The sequence below is a fragment of the Rissa tridactyla genome, chromosome 5 (genome assembly GCF_028500815.1).
Source record: "Rissa tridactyla isolate bRisTri1 chromosome 5, bRisTri1.patW.cur.20221130, whole genome shotgun sequence".
NCBI lineage: Eukaryota > Metazoa > Chordata > Aves > Charadriiformes > Laridae > Rissa > Rissa tridactyla.
Genome location: NC_071470.1, coordinates 13,217,951 through 13,233,939, shown reverse-complemented (window position 1 = coordinate 13,233,939; position 15,989 = coordinate 13,217,951). Strand labels below are relative to the sequence as shown.

The window sequence follows — 15,989 nt, the reverse complement described above, 5'->3', positions numbered from 1 at the left end:
CTTTCTTTTCAAATTCAAGTAACATGAAAGAATAATTGAAAACACTAAAACAATTCTACAAAGGAGATTTAGTTTTGACTCATGCATTGCTGTATTGTCTTTTTTAAAATCTTTTCTTCAGCTATCCCAGATCCCACTTAGTCACATCAGATTTGGATAGTTTTTATGGGCTTCTCACTGCATGAAGGTGCCTGTGTCAGGGAAGATAAGCCCCATGTCAACCAAGCACACCTTAAATAGAGACACTGGACTCGGAGTCATGTGGAAAAATTTAATTGAAGTTGGGAGAGGAAGCCCAAGAGAAGGGGAAATTGTAGATTGTCTTTCTGTATGGAAGGCTAGATTCTTCCTAGCAAGGACAAGGCAGGGACATATCAAAGATGCAGTAACAGAATTAGGTCCTTTAGATAGTTCCTACTACAAGATAAAATCCTGATGAGTCTCTGTGTCAGGCTACATTGACTATAGGAGCATAAACTGGAGGAAGACATAACACGGACAGAAAACTAAAATCAAGCTGTGGAAGGAAATAGCTTTAAAAAAATCCTAAGTCTTCAATTCTTTTCAAGTCTGGTCAACATCTCTGTATCATTTGTACTATTCCCTTCAGTATGAAATTCTCAATTCTTCCAAAAAGTACTCTGTTGGCTATTCTGCAGCTGCTTGTGTCTGCAGTCTGAAATCAATAAAGCAACCCCACAGTTTGGCCATACTACTCAAAATATACCAGTCAAACTAAGTCACAATTTTCTTCATTCTTTCAGGTTGGATCCAGTTCACTTGACTTTGTTTTTAAATCAACCAGTTAGTTAAAGATTTTTTTTTTATTATTTCTTTTTCTGCTTTCCCTTAATATTTCTCCTTCAAGACTCCTGAAAATGTTTGTCTTTCAGACATCTGTCCTAAATTTGCCATTGTAAATACTAACACAAAGAATGCATTTCATTTCTTCAACAATTTCAAGCTCTTCAGTGTCTGAATGATTCTTCCCATCTCTGGGAGACCCCTGCTGTCTTCTCCCTAGAATATCTCTTATTATGGATGCAGTGGAAATTACTCTTTATATGACTTAACCTCACATGTAATTACATTTCCTTTCATTTTCCATCTTTACCTTCCCTTCACTTTTTGCATTACAATGTCTGCTTCATTCTATAATTTCTACAGTCTTGTCAATACAGCTCTTATTTTCAGATAGTTTGTATGTCCCTATTTATATACTTTCTCCCCTGCCCAAGACATAGCAATCATTACTTACAATGAGCGCATATTACCTTTCAATAGTGAGTGTAATTATAATGAGTGCAATTTGCTTTCAACACATCCCACCTTGCTTGTGTTTCTTCGTTATTTTTTTCTATTTGGATTTTATCCAACTTTTCTGCACTTAGTGTCTTACGGTTTAGATAAGATTTTTAAAAATTGTTTACTCATGAATTTTGAAAATATTTATAAGGGTGTAAGCTATTCAGATGCAAATCATTTTTGCCTATTTTAAGATTTACAATAACTGGGGGGCGGGGGGAGGGTTGCGTTGTTATCCTAGGCCTAAAGAACCATTACACTTTTTTGTCACTTACCCCTCAGTTACACTTTGTCCATCATGGAATGTTGAAACACTAAGAATACAAATACTGCAGATGCATTTATACCTAAATAACATACTAAACAGTTGTTGTCACCAGGGTACCTCATCATCCTTCCAAAATTAAATCTTTCTAAACGAGAGGATAACATTTGCTTTATAAGCAGTTCAAAACTATATATGATAATGAGAACATTGCAAATGAAGAGTGTTCTTAACTTTATTTGCCTATATATTTCAAAGCACTAAACTGAATATTTGAAACCGCCATATCAATATTTAACGTCTTTTTTGGATATCCAAACTAAGACATCCAGTTCTGAAAGGCATTGAACATTCATATGAGGTCATATGCAGAGAGGCTGAGGTAAGACCTCCTTGCCCTCTACAACTATCTGGAAGGAGGGTGTAGAGAGGTGGGTGTTGGCCCCTTCTCCCAGGTGAATAATGACAGGACCAGAGGAAATGGTCTGAAGCTGCGGCAGGGGAGGTTTAGATTAGATATTAGGAAGAATTACTGTACTGAAAGAGTGGTGAGGCACTGGAACAGCCTGCCCAGGGAGGTGGTTGAGTCACCATCCCTAGAGGTATTTAAGAAACGTCTAGATGTGGCATTTCAGGGCATGCTCTAGTGACACAGATTGTAGGCGGTTTTTTTGTGTGTGTATGGTTGGACTTGATGATCTCAAAGGTCCCTTCCAACCATGAAGATTCTATGATTCTATGATTCACAATGCACAAAGACTTAAATAAAAGCTTCATCTAATTAGAGGTGCACTACTCTAATGGGCACTAGTTGGATGCCTTAAATCAGAGGTCACAGGTTTGGGAAAAGTTGCAAAGCCTCTTTGGCAGACCATGGATAATTAGGGGAATTCCTAAGTTTAGCACTGTGCTCAAGATCCTGATAAGAAACTACTTAAAACTCTTCACATCCCTGCATTTGGGGATAAAAAGATAGCCACAGAATAAATGGACAATTTTTTCAGAACTACCGAGCACCAGCAGACCCCATTCAAATCAACAGGGGAGGTTGGGGCTGACTTTTGCTTATTTGGAATTTAAATCTTGAGGCTAGAGAGCTTCTCTACTGAGACCATCTTTTAAGCACACACTGAAGTGCTTTCTGGATAGGGATGAATTTAGCGTATGCTCAAGTGTTGTTCTAAATAGCTGCCTTCCCTTTTTAAATGTGTCACTCTGGACCTCTGTAGCTCCTTGAGATTTAATGTGAGCCAAGGCACATTGTCACCATACTACTGGAAAAATAAAAAGCTTGCTAAAGAGGCATCTGTAAATGAAGCAGGTTCCAAATTCTTCATGACAAGAAAAGTGGCGTGAAAGAAATTAAAGTAACACAATGAATGAAGAACAGCTGAGCACCATTTACTCATCTCTGGTTCCTGCTAGGATTCTCTTCAAATGCACTTATTCCTTTTGTATCTATTGAGGTACATTTGCACAAAATCAAAACAATATTTCAAACTTCCACTCAAACTGACTATTAAAAAGGAACATCATGTACATAATTCATGTCATCTGCCTTTGATTAACTCAAAACTTCTGTTAGGAAAATAGACACAGTTCACTTCTGCAACTGTACTAAATAAGTGAAGTATTTTAGGATAGGGGGATACGAGCAATTTTAAGAGCAATTCCATGCAAAAAAGAAGTTGTCAATAAGCAGCTTATTTTATAAGAATCTCATGGTTCAAAAGCATTTGTTTCTTAAGTTTCAGGCTTTAGAAGTTTTATTAACAGCTCCTGTATAATCAATGCATTTGGTGCTTCCATCCTGATGTATAGCAACCCAAGTAAGTAAATAATAGGACAAATAATACAAATACAGTTAAGAAATGCTTTCTTAGAGCAGAAGGTCTCAAGCATTTTCGTAACTGATTTTGGGTAATCTTTATGGATTATCACACACACCTCCTTTCCCCTCAACTATTATTTCTCATGCCATATCGCCATTTCATAACATCCCTAAGGCAGTTACAGAGTTGCTTTTTTCCTGCTAAAACAATGTACTGGGGGATTATGTCACTGTGATGGTTCACTTTTACAATCTCACCCCAGCTATTTACCAAACAGCCCAAAGGTTTCTTCACTGATGTACACCAGGCACCATTTTCCATTGTCTTACAACTAAAACCAAGGTCCTCTTACATGACTAAAGCATTCCTTTTGACCCACCCATTTTGACTATTTATTCACTAGATCACTGAAACCCAAATATCTGCAAACCTATTCCCATACTGCATACATTCCATGGTCTGACTTAGCTATATTGCTTAATTGTCCCTTTCATACTACAGCAAAATGATTAGCTTATTTATCATCTAAAACATGAAGATTTGTCGTAAGATTTCACAAATTTAATTTTAGCAAACTGTTTTTGCTGTAAAGCATGTTAGCTGTCACAAAAAAAAGAGAGTACTCTCTCAATACTTTGAAACAAGGTCTTGTCAGTGAGGACTCATGCTGGGGGACTGCAGCCCACAAAGAGGACCCACTTGAGAGCTACTCTGGAGTAGGAGGGACCTCAGGCTGGGGCAGGGAAGAGGTGTGAGGAGGAAGAAGCAGCAGAGAGGAACTGTTATGAACCAACCACAACCCCCAGTCCCCATCCACCCTGTGCCACGCACAGCAGTGAGGAGGTAGAGGGGATGGGATTGAAGGAGTAAAGTTGAGCCTGGGAAGAAGGACGGGGTGGGGGGGAAGGTGTTTTAGTTCTTGTATTTGTTTCTCACTATTCGACTCTATTTTTAATTGGCAATACGTTCAAATAATGAGTCTGGTTTGTACCTGATGGCAATTGGTAAGTGGTCTCCCATCTTTACCTCAGCCCATGAGCTTTTCCATCTTATTTTCTCCCTCTGTCCTGTTGAAGAAGGGGAGTGAGAGAGCAGCTGGGTGGGCATCTGGCAGCCACCCAAGGTCAATCCAAAACAATATTGCCCAGTTAGCTTAAGTATCTGCTTTGAAAATAAAAGGGTTTCTGTCATGATAGACCCTATGTTAAGTAGAATTAATATTTAAAACTAGTTATTATCCAGAAATTATGTAAAGACAGTAGAAAGTGCTAGATAACTTAGTTTTGAAGATTTCTTCTTACTGATAGGTAAGTAAATCCTCCATATCTGTGCTGAAGTATGCCACAGCTTTAATGGGTATGATATAGGAGCACAGAAAAATACAGAAGAACAGGATGGTTCATCCTATTTATATTTAAAAAGTATACACATCATTCAAGCGCTGGGACACTCAAGATGTCTTTAAAGCTACTAGGCTTATAAGATCTTTTGCTCAAAATGAGATAACTCCTTTTCAAACTGCTGAAAGAACACTCTATTTGCACATAAGTTTGGGTTGTTAAATAATTGTGTTGGACTGGACTCCCTTAAAAATGCTAAAAATGCCACAACCAAGATTGATAACATACACTTTAAGTTCCTGATGCCTCTGAAAATTAAAGGCAAAGTCAAGTTAAATGGGCTTGTTCAGGACGTCTTTTGTAGGCTTGCTTCTATAAGAAGCCTATGGTTAATTACAGTTTCGCATTCAAAGCATTTTGCTTTGTATCATCTGAAGTGTCTTGAAAACCAAATTTCAGAGAAAAAAAAGTTTCCACAAATTTTGTAACATCCACACTGATTTTATCTTAAGGAACCTTTTGCCTTTCTAGAACTGCCAAATCCAAAACAGATTAATTCCCAGCTAGCATAGGAACAAGTTCATCAGTCATAGAATCATCACTTCCATAACACTTCTCACTTCCTTTGCAACTGACAAACTATTTAGTTGTACCATGGACATAGAAAGCTCATACCTAAAAGTATCCATTAAGCACTCAGGAAGTGAAGGAAAAGACAATGGGAATACTTAACTCCACATCTGTTGTAAAAGCACAATATTACAAACAACTGTCAACAGCAGTGTTACCATTTCTAACAGTCTCTCTGGACAAGACTAAAATGTCATTGAGGAGCTGACAAATATTTCTGTCTCAAGACTGCCACCACAGTCAACAAATTTTTGGTAAACTCTGTGTCTGTAGACGACGCAAAAGAAAAAGTGTGTACAAACAGCAATACCTCCAGTATCAAGATGCAAAAATGATGGAGGGATGGAAAAAAATGTAAAAAGAAGCTTTTCTTCAACCTGTGAAAAACAGAAATTTATCCTTTGCTAGAACTGAGATCCTCTAAAGTACATTGCAAAATGGAAACAAGGATTAAGAAGCACCTAAGTAAGCACTTTCAAGTGCACCCTCAGTAAGTTTGCACCAAATTGGGCAGGAGTGTTGATCTGCTTGATGGGAGGAAGACTCTACAGAGGGACCTGGACAGGCTGGATCAATGGGCTGAGGCCAATGGTATAAGGTTCAACAAGGCCAACTGCGGGGTGTTGCACTTGGGTCACAACAACCCCATGCAACACTACCGGCTTGGGGAAAAGTGGCTAGAAAGCTGCCAGGCGGAAAAGGACCTGGGGGTATTGGTTGACAGCCAGCTGAATATGAGCCAGCAGTGTGGCCAGGTGGCCAAGAAGGCCAACAGCATCCTGGCCTGTATCAGGAATAGTGTGGCCAGCAGGACTAGGGAAGTGATTGTCCTCCTGTACTCAGCACTGGTGAGGCAGCACCTGGAATACTGTGTTCAGTTTTGGATCCCTCGCTACAAGAAAGACGTTGAGGTCCTGAAGTGTGTCCAGAGAAGGGCAAAAAAGCTGGTGAGGGGTCTGGAGCACAAGCCTTATGAGGAGCAGCTGAGGGGGCTGGCGTTGTTCAGCCTGGAGAAAAGGAGGCTGAGGGGAGACCTTATCACTCTCTACAGCTCCCTGAAATGAGGGTGTAGCCAGGTGGGGGTCGGTCTCTTTTCCCAAGTAACAGGCAATAGACAAGAGAAAACGACTTCAACTTGCACGAGGTGAAGTTTAGATTGGATGTTAGGAAAAATTTCTAAACCAAAAGGGTTATCAAGTGTTGGAACAGGCTGCCCAGGGAAGTGGCTGAGTTGTCATCCCTGGAGGTATTTAAAATAAGTAGTGCTGAGGGACATGGTTCAGTGTAACTTGGCAATGTTAGGTTAACGGTTCAAGTGTCTCTATACAGCTTCAACACAGCACAAAGACACAACCTCGAGAGAAGTATTATTAAGTTCGTTACATTTACACGTGGATAGACATTTGACGAATTCATGTCTCCTGAGAGTTCACACTCATATTTCAGTAATAGCCATGGTAGCCTAAAGATATAAGCAAGGTACTGTCAGAGTAAGTTTCTAACAGAAGGTCATGACTTTTCTTAGGTCAACTGACACATTAAGAAAAATATTTCACAAGACAATTGAACTGATGCAATGGCGCAATACCTCTTCCTCTCAACCATGTGTGCTTGCCGTTTCCTTTAGAACAACTTTGGTGCCAAACCAGCCAAGAGCTAACTTAGCCAGTGTTGGAACTGAGTCAGCTCATTGAGGAGACAGCAAATATCAGTGCATAAAAAGACGCATACAGCACTGTATGGCTCTGAGTAAAGGGAATGGGGCCACCTTCTCAGCACCACTAACCTCCAAATGAAGCCCAGATGACTCATAATAACTTATGTGGGGAAGTGGGAAACAAGCTTTTGAACTGCAAACCCCATCTGCAGATCTGAAATAGAAGTCAGACTCCAAGACTAGCTGAAAACAATTGCTCTCATTTAACTTCATTCAGCTAATGAATTATACAATTTGAAAGGAATGAGTGATTCTCAACTCCCCCTTGTGCTCCACAGGTACCAAAGGGAGAGGTGATAAGGCTACTGACCACCTGCAGTAGAGAGAAAAACAATTCATTATCTCACAGGTCACAGAGAGGGGATTAGCCATGAAGGAAATATAGCTCATATTTTAGATCAGAGTTGAAGTGTTATCATAATTTTTTTTTAAGGCAATGTGTACCAGCTGCTGTACAGTGGAACACCACATCCAGTCTGCACCAGACACTTCTTGCTCAGAGCTTAATGCAGTCATAAATTCTAACTCAGTTATTCTCCTGACCAAAGAATACTTGCAGAAGGCTGGATGCTTCATCAAGCCACCTCATTTTTTTGGACACCCACTTCTTTTACCAAGGTGCTTCCAGATGCTGCACTTCTTGGCTGAGGCACGTACTTGCTTCTTTAATCCCTTGGGCAGGCACAGCTAAGAGCAGGTAAGCTCATTAGCCAAAGCTGAGGCTGAACACCTACCCCCCATGAGGTGTGAGATGGCCTGTATTCCAGATCTGGTTTTTTGATTAGTTGTTTCCTAATTACAGGATTCTTTAGTGAAACTGGAGGCATATTTCTAAGAACCTACCATTAAATAAACAAAAAGCACAATATGAAATTAATTCTAGGATTAGATCTATCATTAGAGATTATTTTCCATGGCATATTAGGTTGGACAGGATTTTGCTATAGTTTTGAAACATGTGCATGACTTTAGTACTCTTGATAGGCTTTATTTAAAAAAAAAAAAAAAGGGGGACAAAAAAATGGTAGCTTCCACAGGACCCAGACAGGCATCCAGATGTTTCTGGTTGGTTGTTTTTTTTAACAAATGTGTTTTCAATAAGTGGAAATGAATGCTAGCTTGATTGACAACATTTAATTATGCACCGATACTGTTATGTTCAAAGCAAGAGAATACAGGGCTTTGTAAAAGACTTACAATAGTTGAGATACTCAACAGGCTATGAATAGGTCAACATAGAAATAGTCTATACCTGAGCTGTCCCAGTTGTCTCTGGTTAGTTACCTTTCTAGAATAGCCAAATTAGTCTTCTGAACTGTTCAATAAGAAATTAGGATCCTTTTTTCCCCAGTCTGTCTCACAATGGTAACTTCTGCCCACCCCACTTTCACACAAATTAACCCAGCAAACCCCTCCCTGTGAAATCTGCCCAGAAACTTAGAGCAGAATACAGCCTCACACTTGCTATGCAGAACGCTGCAAGTACATGAAACCCAAGCTTTGCAAACTGCAGTTTCCTGCTTGGCAGTTTGCAGCTGAAGTTTAAGACCTTGGTGTTGATCTTTAAAGCCCTGGTTAACTAAGGACTAACTAATTACTGGTTTTTATATGGAAAATTGCCAGAACTATGTCTTTCAGAGGTACGTATGTGCTTGTTTCATTACAGCATAGATAGTCATTGTTTGTAAATGATCATTTGCATTGGCCAGAAATACTGCAGTCCAGATCTTCTGAATTTGATAGCACATCTGGCAAAGTATATGTTGCAGTGCATGATATACAACTTCCTGGGCCCTTTCTTTATTCTTTAAAGTTTTGAAGGTACACACATCCATAACTGAGGACACACACATCATTTAAAGACCAGAACAAAGCTGACCTTGTAGTTATTTCCAAGGAGAGCATATCCCACTCTAAAGTAAACCATGCTGCTGAAAGGCCAAAAAGTAAAGATACACGGAATTGCAAAGGGGGGAGGGGGATGATAGTTACTCATAGTACTCTTTACAGCGTTAATCCCAACAGATACTTGAAGTTTTTTAGATATCTCACAGAGAACATTGTTTCATCAGACCGCATTTGGACAGATGCTAACCTACAAATAAAATAGTTGCAATAAGAAAAGACAAATTTATTAAAGGGAATTGAAATCACAAGCTTAGCTAGAGATAAACGTATGAAAGAGTTAGCAACCTCATTACAATTCTCCCAAAAGTATTTGAAGTTTTTGGCAAGCTTACAGTTATCCAAGAGCAGCAATGCACCAGGTGATAAAAGCTAGTAAGCTTTTTCTTCCTTATATAAGTTGTAATAAAAAATCTCTATATTCTATATAAAGAGTAATGACTTTTAAGAATCTTTTAGACTCCAGCTAATACATCTTTTATGTCAGAAGCTTAATGGTTTCCTTGCCAAGCTATGCCCATGCGCCCATATGAAACAGCAATGGTGGAATAGGCAAACTGATAAAAACCAGATTCTTGCCATCGAATTTAGAGAAAATCCACCATGTGTTTCTCTTGTAAGTCACTAATTTTGCCATGTCAACTGCAAATTTAATTTTAAATTTCTGCTGGACAAGAAAACCTGAATGGCTCTAATGACTATTTCAACCAGTGAAAAAAAAAAAAAAGCATTTTTTTAACGAGGACTGCATTGACAAAGTTTTAGGGCAGTTTTTTTCACTTTTTTTCTTTCATTTTGAGAGGAAAATATAGGCATAGGTGAGATAAAGAAACAGAAGCTACTGGTGGAAGAGGAAACACTCTCAAGCATGAACTCAAGCACCAGCAAAATTAATAGTTACCATATTAGTCTACTCTTGTTTGCATTTGCACAAAAAAACCCCACAGCTGAGTGGCTAAACTCCCGGCCTGGGGTTTAGGAGACCACTGTTTATATTCTTGTATGGCAATCTGAAAAATCAAAACCATTTTTCCTTCAGGAGAAAATAATGTTTCAACAATGTTTTGAATATTATTTTTTTTGAGGACAAGAATACCCCTAAAGATCTACCATGGGTCTATTGCTATTCCTCCTTACATGGATCTATTCCAACTTTTATGAGTAATTACACATAAATTGAGCTAGAAGACAAAGTGATTTATTAGATCACTGCTTGAGACACTGGGGATCAGGGAGATGCAAGCCTATGGTCTGACTTGGGATGCAGTTACGGGATACCTTAACTTCAGTAGAAGAAAAATGTCTTTAGTACGAGCTGCACAAGGCAGAGAAAGAGAGGCAGGGAATTTCTTGTTTCCGTGCCACATGTGACATATCCCATCCAGCTATCCCCACAGTGGTTCTCATATTGCTCTTTTCTACCAAACAGAAAGCTGGGCCAGACTAGTGTTCTGTAGATTCTAGTAGTGGCAGAACACCAAATACAAAGTAAGAGATGCTGAGTAGAAACAAAGAGATTTATTTCATGTATAAATTAAGCATAGTTAAATGACAATAGGATAACCTCTAGGCTGAGCAGGGCATTGCAAAGAAATTAAATTGCTCAAAGATGTGCATGAAACATGAAAACACCCAAGAGTCTTCTGCATAGTAAGAATATTTGTTATTTAGGAAAAGAGTAAAAGATGCAAACAAGCAAATATAAATGCTATGCTTTTGAAATGCTTAAGAAGTCCTCTGATACAGTGACTCACTTTTGTGAAGGCACTTTTCTACTTCATTCTTCTAAGCAACTGTTTAGGGCTTGGGGGCTTTTTCACCCTCCCACATATTTGTGCAAGTGCAGGGAGGAGCTAAACAGGAACCACATCCACGTTCATTTGGGATGCATGCCTTTTCCTAGCGTTCTGTCAAGCACATTCAGAATAACCCAGAGGTGGAAAAAACATGTACCTTATTTCTATCCTTTACTCAGTTCTTTACTCAGTTCTTTTCCCAATGAAAGATGTAGAGGCTCGGTGCTCTCCCTGGACTCCCCAGCATAGCCTGGAGTTGCACAGCCAGGCAGTTCTTCAAATGAAAGCCTCTGCGGACCACCTCTTCTACCACCAGTGCCATCTCCTACTAACACATGCGGGTGCTTCAATCTCCTTCTCCACTGCTGCCACTTCCCCTCCTCTCAGAGCAGATGAGGCCTGTGCCTATAGAGGGGTTACTAGACTGTCTGCTAGGACAGAAGTACGAGAGACTTGGCACAGAAAAAAAGGGATATTAAATATACGTATGCATAAACATCAGTGAGTGGAAGAAGCAAAATCAGATACTAATACCTCCTGTCCCAGTGCATATTCCACTAGTTTACAGGATGTTTTTCTAGGAAGAATGTCAACCCTTGCTCGCTCTCCTTCCTGTCTCCCCAAATCAGCAGTATTACAAAACAGGGAGTCCGCTTCATTTGAAATGAAAACATCCCGCTCAATCTCATACACTTGAGATCTCTCCTGCTTAGTCTCCCACTTTACTGACTAACTGCAGCCTACTTTTGTTTCAAAAAGTACCAATAAAATTGTACTGATATTTATCTTGGAACAACATCCTTTATTCTTTAAGATAATTACTATTTAGTACATGGTTCTTTTTCTGTTAAGCATTGATTGACAGATGAACAGAATATTACTGCATATACTTCTAAATTCCATAAATATACACTACTGAATTTATTGGTTCACCTAAGACCCCCTTCCTGATGTTTTCACTATCAGAAAACTCTCCAATGAACCATCCTAGTGACTTAGGACCGTGGCCCATGCCTTCAGAAAATATTTAAACATGAACTCACACAAACTCAAGTCCCTCAACAGGAAAAACATGTTCCTTCACTTGATTTCCAACTGAGAGGTAACACAGGATACATTTAACTCAGAAGGTGACCTTTGGCAGGGGCCAGCATTATATGTTCAAGAAAAATTCTAAGAATTTAGGGAAAATGTAAGGAACAACCACCTAGGAGTATAACAGGATTTCTGGCAACCTAAAATCTTGAGCCTTCACAAGTCAGAGGTTGCAACTGGACTACTGTGATTAAAAGCCCCCAACAGAACAGCCTCTCATGAAGTTCTCAAAGCATTTGCATACTTCCTTGTTTTCCCGTCGTTCTGTGGCAATGAGTTCCATGATGTAGCTATGTCTCCTTTTTTTATTTTAATTTACTGATAATAAATAAAATTTTGAAAAAAGGGGGCACCTACTGATATAATGAAAAGCAGTGAGTAACTGTTCCCTGTTCCATTTCTCCAGGACACTCAAAATGGTATGGATACCTACCACAACCACTTACACCTCAGCCAGCTATTTTCCAGGAGGAAAACAGCGTCTTCCTCCTATTTAGTGCCTCCTCACATCTAAGCCATTCCATGTGTCTACTGGTCTGGTTGCCTGATGTTTGCCTTTTCCAATTCTACTATTATCTTTCTGAACTTAGATGTTGATGTACTGAGATCTTCTGTTTTGTTCTTCGCAGATCTCATGATGATTCCTAACACTTTGTTTGCCTTCTTGACAGTCAAAGAGCCAGAATGCTGTTTGCAGCAAATTGTCAGGTCTTTTTTTCTGGTGGCAAAGCTATCTGAGAGTCCAGCATTGTATTACACAGAGTTAGGGGTGATCCCCACTCTCCAGCGTTCTTTTGCACCTACTGGCACAAAGTCATGTAAACATTTTATCAGACACTCTCTCCACTATGAGACCTTTATGTGATTCCTAGCTATTCATTTTAGACAGATAATTCTGTATTAGCAGAAACGTTACTTGACTATTCACTGCTTTCCCAGATCAGATAACTCTGTAAGACTCCATCAGTAACCTTCTTCACTGTGGAGCCTAACCATTCATTCTCATTTTTCCTTCTGTCTTTTAATGAGTAATTAGTCTGTGAGAAGAGTCTCTTTAAGACTTCTCAGTGAGGGCTCTTGTTAACAGCATTTTGAAAAGCCAAGTATGTTGTATTAACCAGAATTTTCAGTGACTCCTTCGAAGAACTTTCTAATAGATTTGTGAGGCATTGCTTTCCCTTGTGAAATGAAAGTAAACTTCTTCATCTCTTCCTTATTGCATCATGCATTTCCATTTACCCACTAATCTATTCTTTAATAGAATTTCTGCCAAAGAACTTCTTTCTGCTTCAAGGACTTTTTATATAATTGATGTCATATGTGCCAAATTTCATTCCTCTGCAGTTAGTAACTCAGCAATATTTTACTTGTGTTATTTTAAAGTCTTGAGTGAATATCATATGGTCACAATGTTTATCATTTCTCTTATTAATGGGTTCTAATGTCTTTTATTGAAGCTGTGGTACACCAGTAAGGCAAATTCAGCACTAGGGATACTGAAACCACGGCCAAAAACATTACGGACACATGAATGCTAGTTCAAATGCGTTTAGAGAATTTTGTCTGGTTGGTTTTGCACTGTCAGTCTCTATGTTGTATGACATATCATTTGTCTTTTAACACCCTGTGTAAAACCGGCATAAAGTCCAAGTTATGCATGCTTACTGTATCAACAGAAATGCATTCACTTCCCGCATTGAACAAGATGAAACTTGTACTGATGGATGATCTGCTAGTGTGCACTGATGATGACAGAACACCAGCCTCACTTTTCATTTGGACATTAATTTCCTTATAAGATATGCCTAAAAAGCTCAAACCTCCATGTTAGATGGGTTCAAAAGTCATTATATAAATTCATGGGAGAACGCTCATCAGGACTCACTGCAGATCACTGGAATCTGCTACCATATAATGTTGAAGTGTCTGTTTATGTTATCCCTAGTTTATTCTTCTTTAGGCATATGCTAATGGTCACAGCTCGGTCCAGACACTAAGCAAGAGAGACTTAATTTGATCTACTACCACCATTCCCATGTGGTCGTTAAGTTTTACTGGTCCAGAAAAAAAAAATAAACCCACTTTTTACTCTAAAAGGCTATTCTGGTCTCACTATTCTAAAATTTACTTATATCTCATGTCCCAGTTATTCCCCATCTCCCTCTGCATCAGAATATGTAAGAACTTCCTGTGGACATGAGACCGTGTTCTCTGTTACCTTAGAGTTCTCTCCAAGAAGCAAAAGTTCGTGGGAAAGGAGAGATCAAAGAGACCGAGAACAAGTGCAAGGAGTTAATTTGCAAAGGCCAGGACAAATGAGGTAGTGAGGAGCCCTGTGAACTCAAAATCCCCTGCTTTGTAGTCCTCCATGCCTCGGACAGCCATGGGTACACATAGTTACTCTGAGACCAAATTCTTCTGGTCTGGATCCCCAATATATGTATACATTTTCTATGTATCTACACACAGAATTAAGGCAACGTCCACAGGAATACAGATAAGCAAAACACCTCAAAATGGAATTCACGACTGAGAGGTTATTGATTAGTAACATACCAGCTCCTGATGTATCTGATAGGGGAAGAAAAATGTAACCTGAAATATCTCAGTTTGGAATGGGGTTTCTTTAGTTGTTTTGTTTTTTAAAGAAACCTCTGGTATTTCAAATTTGTCTTTGAAAATCTTCTGTCCTTTTCTCTTTACAGAGAAGAAACCACCTCACAGTAGAATCCCAAGTAGTCATGCCTACTGAATATATACACTGTTGGAATGAACTGCACTTACCACAATAGAGCACATACTTATATTTCTTCACAGACTACAAGTGCCTTTCTATATAATATCAAACACCAAATAATTGAAACTTTAGAAATACAGACCTAAGGTTGTCCTGAGCCACTGTAGCACTGTCCCTGCGGCAGCATTCTACGAGGGAAAGATATCACCTCCCATCCATACACACACACACACACACACACATATTTTATCCATCTCAAAAGAGTTCATTCCAACATGATATGAAAAGGGAAAAAAGTTTTACACTGGTTTCAACTATATTTCATGGAATTCCAGGTATCTGAAATATGATGATTAGGCAGATGAATACAAATACAAACACAGAATCTTACATAGTATATCTATACTGTATCTACCCAATTACTAAGACTGCAATGCAAAGACACCATCTTCTAAAATAGGATCAGTTACACCCCATAACACATCAAAGACCTAGTTAAGAAAAACAGGTGGTATATTGCCCTACAGTTTTGCTCAACATTAATCATACGGCCACTAACATGAGGTGTCCTTTGCTACAGTAATTACTGAAAATCTTATGGGTTTGAAGTATCTGCAGTGTAGCACGCTGTGCTTTTATGCTGTACCTTGGTGCAGTGATAATTAACAAAGTTACCGAAAGAAGTAAATAAATGAATCACTGATAGGATACAAGCTTGCATTAATATACATTTGTTCTGAATTGGGGGGCAAGGGGAGAAAATAAAAGATAAATCTGTTTAAGAAAATTCATTTAGCAAACAGAACCTTCAGAAAGCCTGCACCATTTAAATGGCCTGTGGAGTCACTACAGTCTAGGGGACAGAAGAAAATACTGACAAATCACTGACATCCAGTAAGTTATTATACTTGAATGCTAATTTATGAGTGAGAAAATAAGCTACCACTGAAATGTCCTCAAAAGGAATCTCTTTTGTGTACCAGGTTTTAAAGAAAAGAAACTCTTATTCAAAGGTTTTCCCTACTTTTAATTCACTCCAGAAAGAACAAGAAAAAGACATAAACAGAGATGTTTCCCAAATTTTATCTGCCTGTTTGAAGATGAGGGTGGAGGGGGACAAACTCCTGAAGGAAGAATGCTTAAAAAAAAAACAAGCAGAGCAAAAAATTTCAGATAACTAATATCATATCTCACAACTTAACCAAGTACAGAATCCAGTAGAGACACACAGACCCGCTCTTCAAAATAACATACAATTCAGTGGCCTTTCAGAAGCGATGTCACTGACAGATGTCACTGTCAGATACTCTTCATTTTCATTTTATAGAAATTTTAAAAATACACTTAATAGACCATGCGACTTTCAG

General features: G+C 38.9%; 1 protein-coding gene across 2 annotated transcripts in view; it reads right to left on the bottom strand.

The window, feature by feature from the left end:
• The window catches only part of CORIN (corin, serine peptidase), a 149,115-nt gene that overhangs the window by 103,578 nt on the left and 29,548 nt on the right, over positions 1-15,989 (bottom strand). The window lies entirely within an intron of this gene.